We start from the raw sequence: 9,351 nt of genomic DNA, 5'->3' as shown, positions 1-9,351 counted from the left end.
GCGGGGCTGCGCGGTGGCGGCGAGCCCGCGTCTGCAGCCCGGGCGCCGCGCGAGGCTCCGCGCCTTTTCTAGAGGCGCGCTGACATCACGTCCTGCCCCGCCGCCATTGGCTGCCGCCGCGCCCCGCGGCCGCCGGCATGTGCTCGGCCGCGGCCCCGCCGCCGCCGCCGCCGCCGCCCCCCGGCCCCGCACGGCCCCGGCACGCGGGGACGGCCCCGGGCCGAGCCGCCCGCCCAGCAGCACCGCAGCTGGCCCGGGAGTCACGCCTGGACCCTCACGCTGCGGGTCAGCGACCTCGAGCCGCGTGTTGCTGGAGCTGTGCGGTGCCCACCCCCCGAAGTGCAGCCTTCCCCCAACGTGCAGCCTTCCCCAAATCTCGGCACGCTTTGAGAGCCGCCCGCGGAGCGCTGCTCGCTTCGCACCCTGGGCTCCGCCATGGCCGGCTGTGGAGCAGCACCGCGTGGCCCCTGCTCGGGCAGTTTGCTGCACGCAGCCTCCTCTGGGGCTGGCGGCCCCCGATCTGTTGGTGCCAGGCCCGTGCTGGGTCACGCAGTTGGTTACAGACGCTTTGGAAGGGAGAAAGGTCGCGGATTCTTAGGCTCCGTCTGACATCGCGGACTATCTAAAGGATGCCGTGGTGTTTTATGGAATTAAAAAGCGATATTTAATAGGGCTGCGTTGCCCAAGTGGCCGGAACCAATAATACCAATAGCCTGCTAAAAAGGCATGGCACGACCTCGGGTTCACAGGCTATCTCTGATTATCTACTTAATGGATATACAAACACGAGAAGACATCCAACCCTGGCTACCAAAACACAAGGAGAGTAACAGAATGTAAACACAAAGCTGCTAATGTACACACTGACACATGAATGACATTTACATTGTTCAGAATAAAATCCAGGGTATCCTTGAATAATGAGCAACAGAAAAAATGCTACAGCAAAGTAATCTTCACAATCAATGGCGGACTCATTTGAAACGAGTTTTTTCATTAAAAAAAAATGGTGCAGCTAATAATAAAGTCTTTTAACCTGTATTTTGTTATAGGTGACAGGTGAACAAATCACAGGTCTTGAGTTTCTCTACCCTGCCTCTCTTGGTAACGTCATCTCCAGTACCATCTGCTACCTACCAGACAAACAGACCAACCACATAATGAGGTACCAGCTTCCACCCAGCTACCGTGACTAAATCAGAACAAAAGCTTCAACGCCTCCTTCAACAAAGGAACACAAGTCTAAGCTGTCTTTGCTAATTGCTGGGTTTCAGGTTGTCTGTTACAGATTTTAAGTGAGCTACAAACTTCCATCAGATACTTAGAGCTGTTGGATAAAGGTACTAAGAATAAAAGATAAATGGAAGAAAAAGGTAAGAGAGAAGAGAAGAAAGCTTAGAAAATAAGTAACTACTTATGGTAATTTAAAGGCTGTGGAATAATATAAACATGAAAGACCAGGGGGCAGAGTGATTGATATCTCATATGTTTTTGATGCCCCTACGGTTATTAGACTGCAATATATGGGAACATACAATAAACTATGAATTAAAATGTAATTGTAGCTTCAGGCATCTTCTTCATTGTCTGCTGTGGTGTTATGTCTTCATGCACCGTGATTGACAAGGTGTAATTAATCATCTTACTCAGTTGTAAATATGGGCACCCTTCACAGTAGGCATCAGGAAGTGTGTACCAGCAAAGGAAGCAATAGTTGACGCTGATATACCATTAAATCAAAATCAGAACGCTTATATGTTCAGAAATGTGTGTTTGGTGTGATGCTGTTATCATTTATTTCTAAAATACTGTACCAACAGATTTACTTGATTTGCAAGTTAACTACAACATTAACTGGTTTTATTTATTTTGTCTCTTCTTCATTTTTATAGGCAATGATGTTGTTCTCCTAAAATGTGAGACAGTTTGCTTCTTGTCAGCAAGTGGAGCTCAGCTCAGCTCTTCATCTCCCTGAGCTGCTGGAGACAGACTAGCATGCTTCAGATTTACTCGCTCGATAGACTGACTCGAAATGATTCTGGGAAATGATTGCTCCATTCATATATCACTTTTTGCGCTTCTTATATACCAAGTGAGACACTTTGGGTGATTTTAAAGTGAAAGAAAATAATAAAACAAGCTTATTAAGAAACACCATTCAGTTTAAAAATAGGACATTTCTTGTCACAGATGCTGTCCCCAAACTGGAAATGAGCGTATTTATAAATATGTTTTTAGTATTCCAGGGTAAGAAATGTTTAATATCTGTTTCTTTTTCTAAATAATTGCTATCCTTACCCAGTAAGTGCAAAAATGGTGCGTGAGTCACAGGAAATTTAAGTGGTTTGTCTTGGGAAAATTTGGTGGTATGCATTTTTTTGACGCACATAGAGCTGTTGAATGAATAATTGGCAACCTATTTAATGTCCTTTGCTTTAAAGCTGTCGAGTACATTTGCTGTTTAAAAAATGTCTTTCAAAGCTGTTAAATATGTAACAAAAAGGGGTTGCTATCACCATTCTGACATGAACAAAGCCATACAGTGAGCTGCCCGAGGTACCTCCAGCATGGTATTAATTACAAACGCAATAAAAAAAGAAAATTCGCAAAGTTCTCAAATTCCGTTTCTTTGCAGTATCAGCTGATGAATGTTTTATAAAAACATACAGTAAAAATCTCAGTCCAGGAATTAGCCGTTAATTATTACCTAAGCCAAGCACTTGGGGGAGAGCAGGGAATCTGTTGGATCTGTAATTTCACCAGTTAGCCCTGGCGAGTAAGATCTCTAGCTGTCTCAGAAGCAAACCGAGCTTAAAACAGTAACACACTTTCAAGAAGATGATCGGCTAAGAATGTGCTTTATTTTGATTTGAAAAACTGTCAATCATAGCTAAAAAAGAGCAAATAATGCTTTTATACAGTACGAGCTAATTGTATTTGTCTGATAAACCAAGAATATGCAGGAAAAATAAATAATAAAGTGTAAAATGAAAATATTCAGAATGTTTTGCCCAGATGTTGTGTAGAGATTGTTTGTCGCTGGTACAAGCAGTAGATTTCAGAAAAATATGCAAGCATGTATCTATACGTGTGAGAGAGAAATAAGATACCCATAATCTTACATATTTCAGTTTATATAGCCACAGCTATTTAAACAATTCCAAAACTGCCTCTACGGGTGTTAGAGAGGGAGGGAAATCTTCAGCCACATGATCTTCTCTCCAGAGTCCTGTTAAATCCACTGAACTTAAAACAGAACAAGAAGTGTGAAATATGGGTTTGAACATGTTATGTCAGAAATGTAAAGGTTGGAAGCCTTTTTAGTAACTGATATTAATATTGTATTAAATGTTATGAAAAGGTAGGTGTTGGAGAGAAGGGCTGGGCTCATGTGCAATTTTGTCAAGGTTTTTATCTGTGATTATGATTCCAGATGTATCTATTCCCTGAGGAGAAAAATGAAGTAAAGTTGGCATGTGACATGTGTTTTAAGGTGTTTGGCACAGTTTCCCAAAGTGATGACAAAATGTTCATTTTTATTACTGTGAATTGGTAAAGAAAATATGATTCTGAAGGTCAGTGGCTGTGTATTCAAGATAGCTGTGGAGAGTTATTTTGGGGAATACGGATTTTTGGTGGTGTGTTTAGATTTAATTGCCTGACTCGAGCTTCTCCCATAGTAAATAATAATTTAAATAGAATACTTTTTACAAAATATGATTTTTTGATTACTGCTAATCCAATAAAATTCATGCACAGAATATGGTAAAGATGGCAAAAGTGTCTCTTTGAATCTGGTAGTGTAGCTACTTCTTAATGGTTTATTTTTAATCTAATTTATACTGACTAACCTGGTTGCTGTACAGTTAAGAGCTGAAATAACTGCAATAAGGCTCTTTGTCGCAGAACAGTTGTTAGAGTAAATCAATGGATTTTTATTTTTTTTTTTAAAACAAAGTGGTGAAGGTAGCTCTGTTGGTGAAAACTATTTTGTCTAAATGCACGTTAAGACTTTAGAGGAGAAAGTTCCTATGACTACCCAGCTCCCCTTCTCTTCCCTGCAAAGCCCTTCTGCGTGTAACAGAATCAGTAATTCCATGCTGACAGCAGGGCACCCAGGGCTACATTACCAGGCAAACACTCACTCATAAACATTTTACAAGTTCAATACCAACCAATCCTGGCGGTTTGGGAGGCTGCCCTGATTGGGTATAGCATGGATTTAGTAAACACGGCTACATAACAAAAATAAGGTTTGCAGAGAAAGAGTCCAACTGTATTGCCTCTGCGGAATAATCAGAGACGAAGAATATGATTAATTCCATATTTTATAAGTAAACTTCCACAGCTCTGTGTCCATCTGCAAATATTCAGAGTGATGTGCTCGATACATTCCTTTCTGTTCTACAACCACATTTCTTTGTGAATTTAACCACATCAGAAAGCACTTCGGATTTCTAACACAAATATTAGATGCATTTAATGTAAGGAAGCTTCCTTTATTGGAGGTGATTGGGAACATTTTGTATTTTATAGGTATATTTAAGAGGTTAGCAGTAGGGGGGAATCGTCTGTGGAAAATCTGTCTACAGCTGAAATTTTTAGATGCAGAAGTGTTGCTGAAATGCCTAAATACATTCACATTCTTTTATTAAGTAGCTCACAAGAGTACCCTGTCAGATACCAGATACTTTTTTATTATTTTTTTTTAAGTTGAATAGTGTTATTTTCAGTAGGATATACTTGTTTTCATTCTTCTGTGTACAATTAGAAGATTTGCATTCTCAAGGGCTTTACTGTTTATCTACAATCTTATTTTCTTTTGTATAATCTTCTGCAACTTTATTTATCTTCAGTGCATGCATGAGAAGCATAAAGCTACTCATTTCCTAGTAAATTATTGATATGATTTACAAGTTTTCACAGCTTAATTTTCCATGGGGTAATTTTTCTGGACTATAAAATAGCCATAATTAAAGAATGCCAAAGGTTTAAGTATTTTATAGTACAATTTAGAAGTCCATTTTTGAAGTCCTTGTTTTTATATTTTAGATTTAGAATCCTATTTATATTTCAGTATAAGAAAAATAATATGGAGTGCTTGAAAATCAGAACTCTGGCATTTTTCAGATATTGAAATGTGCCTGCCTAATGAGAGCAGAAGACTTGCTCACTGGATTTATTTAAAAGCAGTACTCTTACATATTCATAAATTAAAATGGCAGTTTTCAATGAGATACTTATTACTATTTTACTTGTTATTTGCAAGATACCTGACCATTTAATATTTGTCCTTTATTTCTCTGAGCTGATCTAATTGCACCTCTCTATTTTGCATTTATTTCTCTTTGCAAACACTACATTATTCACTCTCTCCTGTGCTTATTAAACAGTGCCACCTGCACCAAATGAAACAAAGCTTCTCCATCAATCTATCCCAGCTAAAGCACCCTGACTATATATTATAATTAATTGAAGCTCAATTGAACACTTGAGTCTGAACTAGATACAGTAACCTGAAAAAAAAAAAAAAAAAAACGTTAAAAAATTAGGATGTACTTTAAAGAAATCTTTTAAATGAAAATGTTCACTCAAAACTGAGAACCTAACCTTGTACCAAGCACTCTTCATCATCTCTGCACAGTACCTCAAGTAGCAATTAGCAGGTCCTTTAATTAATTAACTATTCCCTGTACATCACAGGGATTTTTGTGGCACTAACGTCATGCTTCATAAGTGAATACCAAATCCAGTCAATATTTTGTCACTATAAATCCTTATCTGGACTACCCGAATGCCCACCGCATGTCTCTGCAAAAATGATCTGAAAACACAGCAAGCAGGTATGGAAAGCAGATGCAAACTTTACGGGACTAGCCTAGGCAATTAGAACAGATACAGCTGAAAGAGGGGAGCTAAATGCAGAGTACCTCACGTGTAAATGCTCGCACTCAGAAGAAATCAGATAAGACACAAAGTGAAATAGAAATGATGAATTCTTATGAATATATTTAAGTAAAATTATTTTACAAAAAAGCTGAATGTATATATTCAAAGGGCTGTGGGCTCTGCTCACTGTGCTGCTTATCTTTAACACTGTCTGCTCTCAGACAAGAACAGATTAATTAAGTGGCAGGTCAGACACAAGAAGGTGAAAGGGCATTTCCAACCAATCGCTGACATTTCACCAATTTTATACTTTGCAAACTTTTTATGTAAGTATAGATGTAGCTGGTTGTTTTCAATGCAGTTCTCCTCTGGAGAAATCCTAAGTGGCTTTAAGGGAATTAACATCTGAAAATGAGATACAAGGTATTGCTGGTTTTACAATTTACAAAAGATGCGGTATGTAAATTTGTTTATATAAATATGTATAAGATACATGACTATGAGGCTATGTGTGTGTGTGTGAATGAACATATGTGTGTATATCCATCTCTCTATTTGTAGCTTCAGACACAGACATATGTTATCATTTCTTAGAGGCAAATATCTGCAGAAATAATTCTTTGTGTTCAGTAGTTTTCTTTAATGTGTAGTAAGTTTATCTTAACCGATCTCTGTGTTCGGGGAAGATCTTGTGAATTTATGCAATGTACAGCATAATGAAATCAAATAAAGTATGCCTTATGATTTTGCAAGAATTACACATCAGCATTTTCTTTCAATGCATGTAATTTTTGAATTAGGGAACAAACTTGATAGTTAATTTAAAAATATATATTTATATATGGTGGACTTGAAGAAATAGAGACTATGGAAATATCAAGTAAAAAAAAGGAATAATTATTCAGATAAGTTGGGATTTTTGCCAAATGACAATATAATAAGAAAACACTTAATTGGAAGTACTCATGAGAAGTAATATTTATTCCACTACCAAAAGACAGTAGCTGCACCCCCATAGGATTTGCTGTTTTGTAAGAGTAGCAGAAATTTCCATTTTTACCTCATGGATTCTCTTAAATCACTGTTACTGCAACTTCAATTAAAAAAATTCTGGCATGCTCAAAACGTTAGGTAAAATGCAAAGGTCAATGGATAAGCTATGATTGTATCTCTGCTTTTGCTGTATAAATCTGCTCTTATCAATAATTCACTATTCATGTTCTACAAAGACTACGTGTTTACATTTCTGAATTAGCATTTAAATTTTAACAAAGGTAATTAAAAAGGGGAAATACTAATCTCTGCACTTGGAGTCCTTATGTCATCATTTACCACACATTTTTTCCAATAGATTTGGCAAATGAATACTCTGTTTTGATACATCAATCTCAAACAAAGGTGGACTCTGATGCAATTTTTCACTGTTCATTCCCCTGAATCTTTTGGGATATAAAGAATCGTGAACAAATACTTAACAGTCTGATCAATAATCATTGACCGTTTTGAGCCCCTCGTACCCTAACAAGCACAGCTTGATCATGTATATTTGATCATTGTAAAATTTCAAAGCACCTTGATACAGCAGAGCAAGTCTTTCCAGGGTATCTTTTTGTTGTTCCATAAAGTGCATATTTCCCATGATTTAGCTTTACCATTAATGGAAACTTACTACACATATCTGATGAAGCTCAAGATCATTAATTTCAGTGTTATATATCCCCAGCTTTTCTATCAATGTCAAATAGAAAATACAATCCTAACATTTAGGAGAAGGAACTCTGGATGTGCCTATGGATTCAATGGACCCCAGAGTGCAAATCTAAAAAGCCCCATCGTTATAAATCTTGCATTCCTGTTAAGTGTTGGCATGCACATTACACTGAGGTGTGTTAAGTTTATTTTAGGGGAAATATTGTAGTAAAAACCTTTCCCTTGATATCCTTTGAAATATATGTTCATGTATTTATAAATTTAAAAAATAAATATGCAAGCTCACAGCTGTGCTAGTCCTTATTAATAACATGTAAAGAGATAAAGATCTAAGTAAAATTACTTATAGTAAAAAATGTCTTTGCAGAACTTTATTATTGTTTGCAATTGCACTTCCAGTGTTTTTCATACAGAAATTTCAGATTATCATTAAAATATAACATTGATGCTACATTTGTATAGCTGCCTTTTCTGCTTATAATCATAATGTTTATTCTAACTTTCTGTGCTTATTATTTTAGACAGATATCAGTTTAATTAGCTTAAGCTGTCATACTCTAATAAATACAGACGGGTTGCCTGGTTCAGGAGGAGGAAGGTGGCTGCAGATTTCAGAAGCAGAGACAGTTAATGCTTTGTACATTATCATGTAAACAGCAAAAGGACAAAAATAATTACCTGATAAACTTTCCATTTCTGACACTCCCCTATATTCTTTCTGACCAATTTTTCTATAGAAAATCCATTCAGATTAGGCAAGTCCTCTAAATATCTGCAGCATCTGCTGGTTCAGACACCTTCCTTTATGCAGAGTACCATTTTCATATGATAATACATGTAATATGATATAGAATGACAGAATGCATGACAGTTGCCCATAATACATAGAAAGTCACTCAAAGGACAGAAGCGACATTTGGATAATTAGCATCCATTGGGCAGTCAATCATGCGAATAGAAAAAACTGAACAAAACCCACAATGGAGTTAGAAAACAAAAGGGACCCTAGCCAGTCTCAGGATTAACTGCTCTAAAGCGATCTAAATGCTTTTGTATCTAAAGAACTGAGGCTCCCAGGGCTGCCCTGTTCCCCTCTAGATACCCAGGGAACTAATTGTGGCGATCAAAGTTAAAGCATTCTCTCTTCTTTATAGACTGTTAAATACACAGAAAAATTATTTCTCCATTCGTGTTCATTAAACTATTTTAAAGTTAAAAAACTGATGCCATGTTCTTTTGCCAAGTGAAATGAGCTAGAGTATTGAGATTGTCCTGCTTTTATGGGAACACAACAGCCCATTTAATTTAAAGTCTGCCTTTGTTTGATTAATATTATTTTGCTGTTGTCCCGTCTGCTATCTCTTTCTTTTTGGATAACGAAGGCAATTGTCATTAAAAAGTCTTGTGTGAGAAAAACCTGAAAACAGTTAGGAATGACAATAATAATAACAAAGCCCATTAACAAAATTAAGCAGGAAAGGTCTCATCATTTCTTAGTAACTGCCCTTTTATAAAATAAAATACGTTTTCATTCAATATATGCAGCTCAGATTATTTCCTTCCCCCAGATTAGTTGGAAGATGAGGGCAGCCTCCTTTAAAGCTCCATCTAACAGAAGAGAGAGAGAAAGACATACAGAGAGAGCCCCAGGATGTGGAAAGTCATGAAAATACCTACCCTGGAGACAGTATTCCCATAGGATCCTTTTCATACAAATTCCAACTTGCCTAATGCCCTTAATGAATGAAATAA

Source organism: Aythya marila (assembly GCF_965140915.1).
Source record: "Aythya marila genome assembly, chromosome: 19".
In the NCBI taxonomy this organism is placed as follows: Eukaryota; Metazoa; Chordata; class Aves; order Anseriformes; family Anatidae; genus Aythya; species Aythya marila.
The sequence above is the reverse complement of the archived record's forward strand: the minus strand, read 5'-3'. Positions refer to the sequence as shown.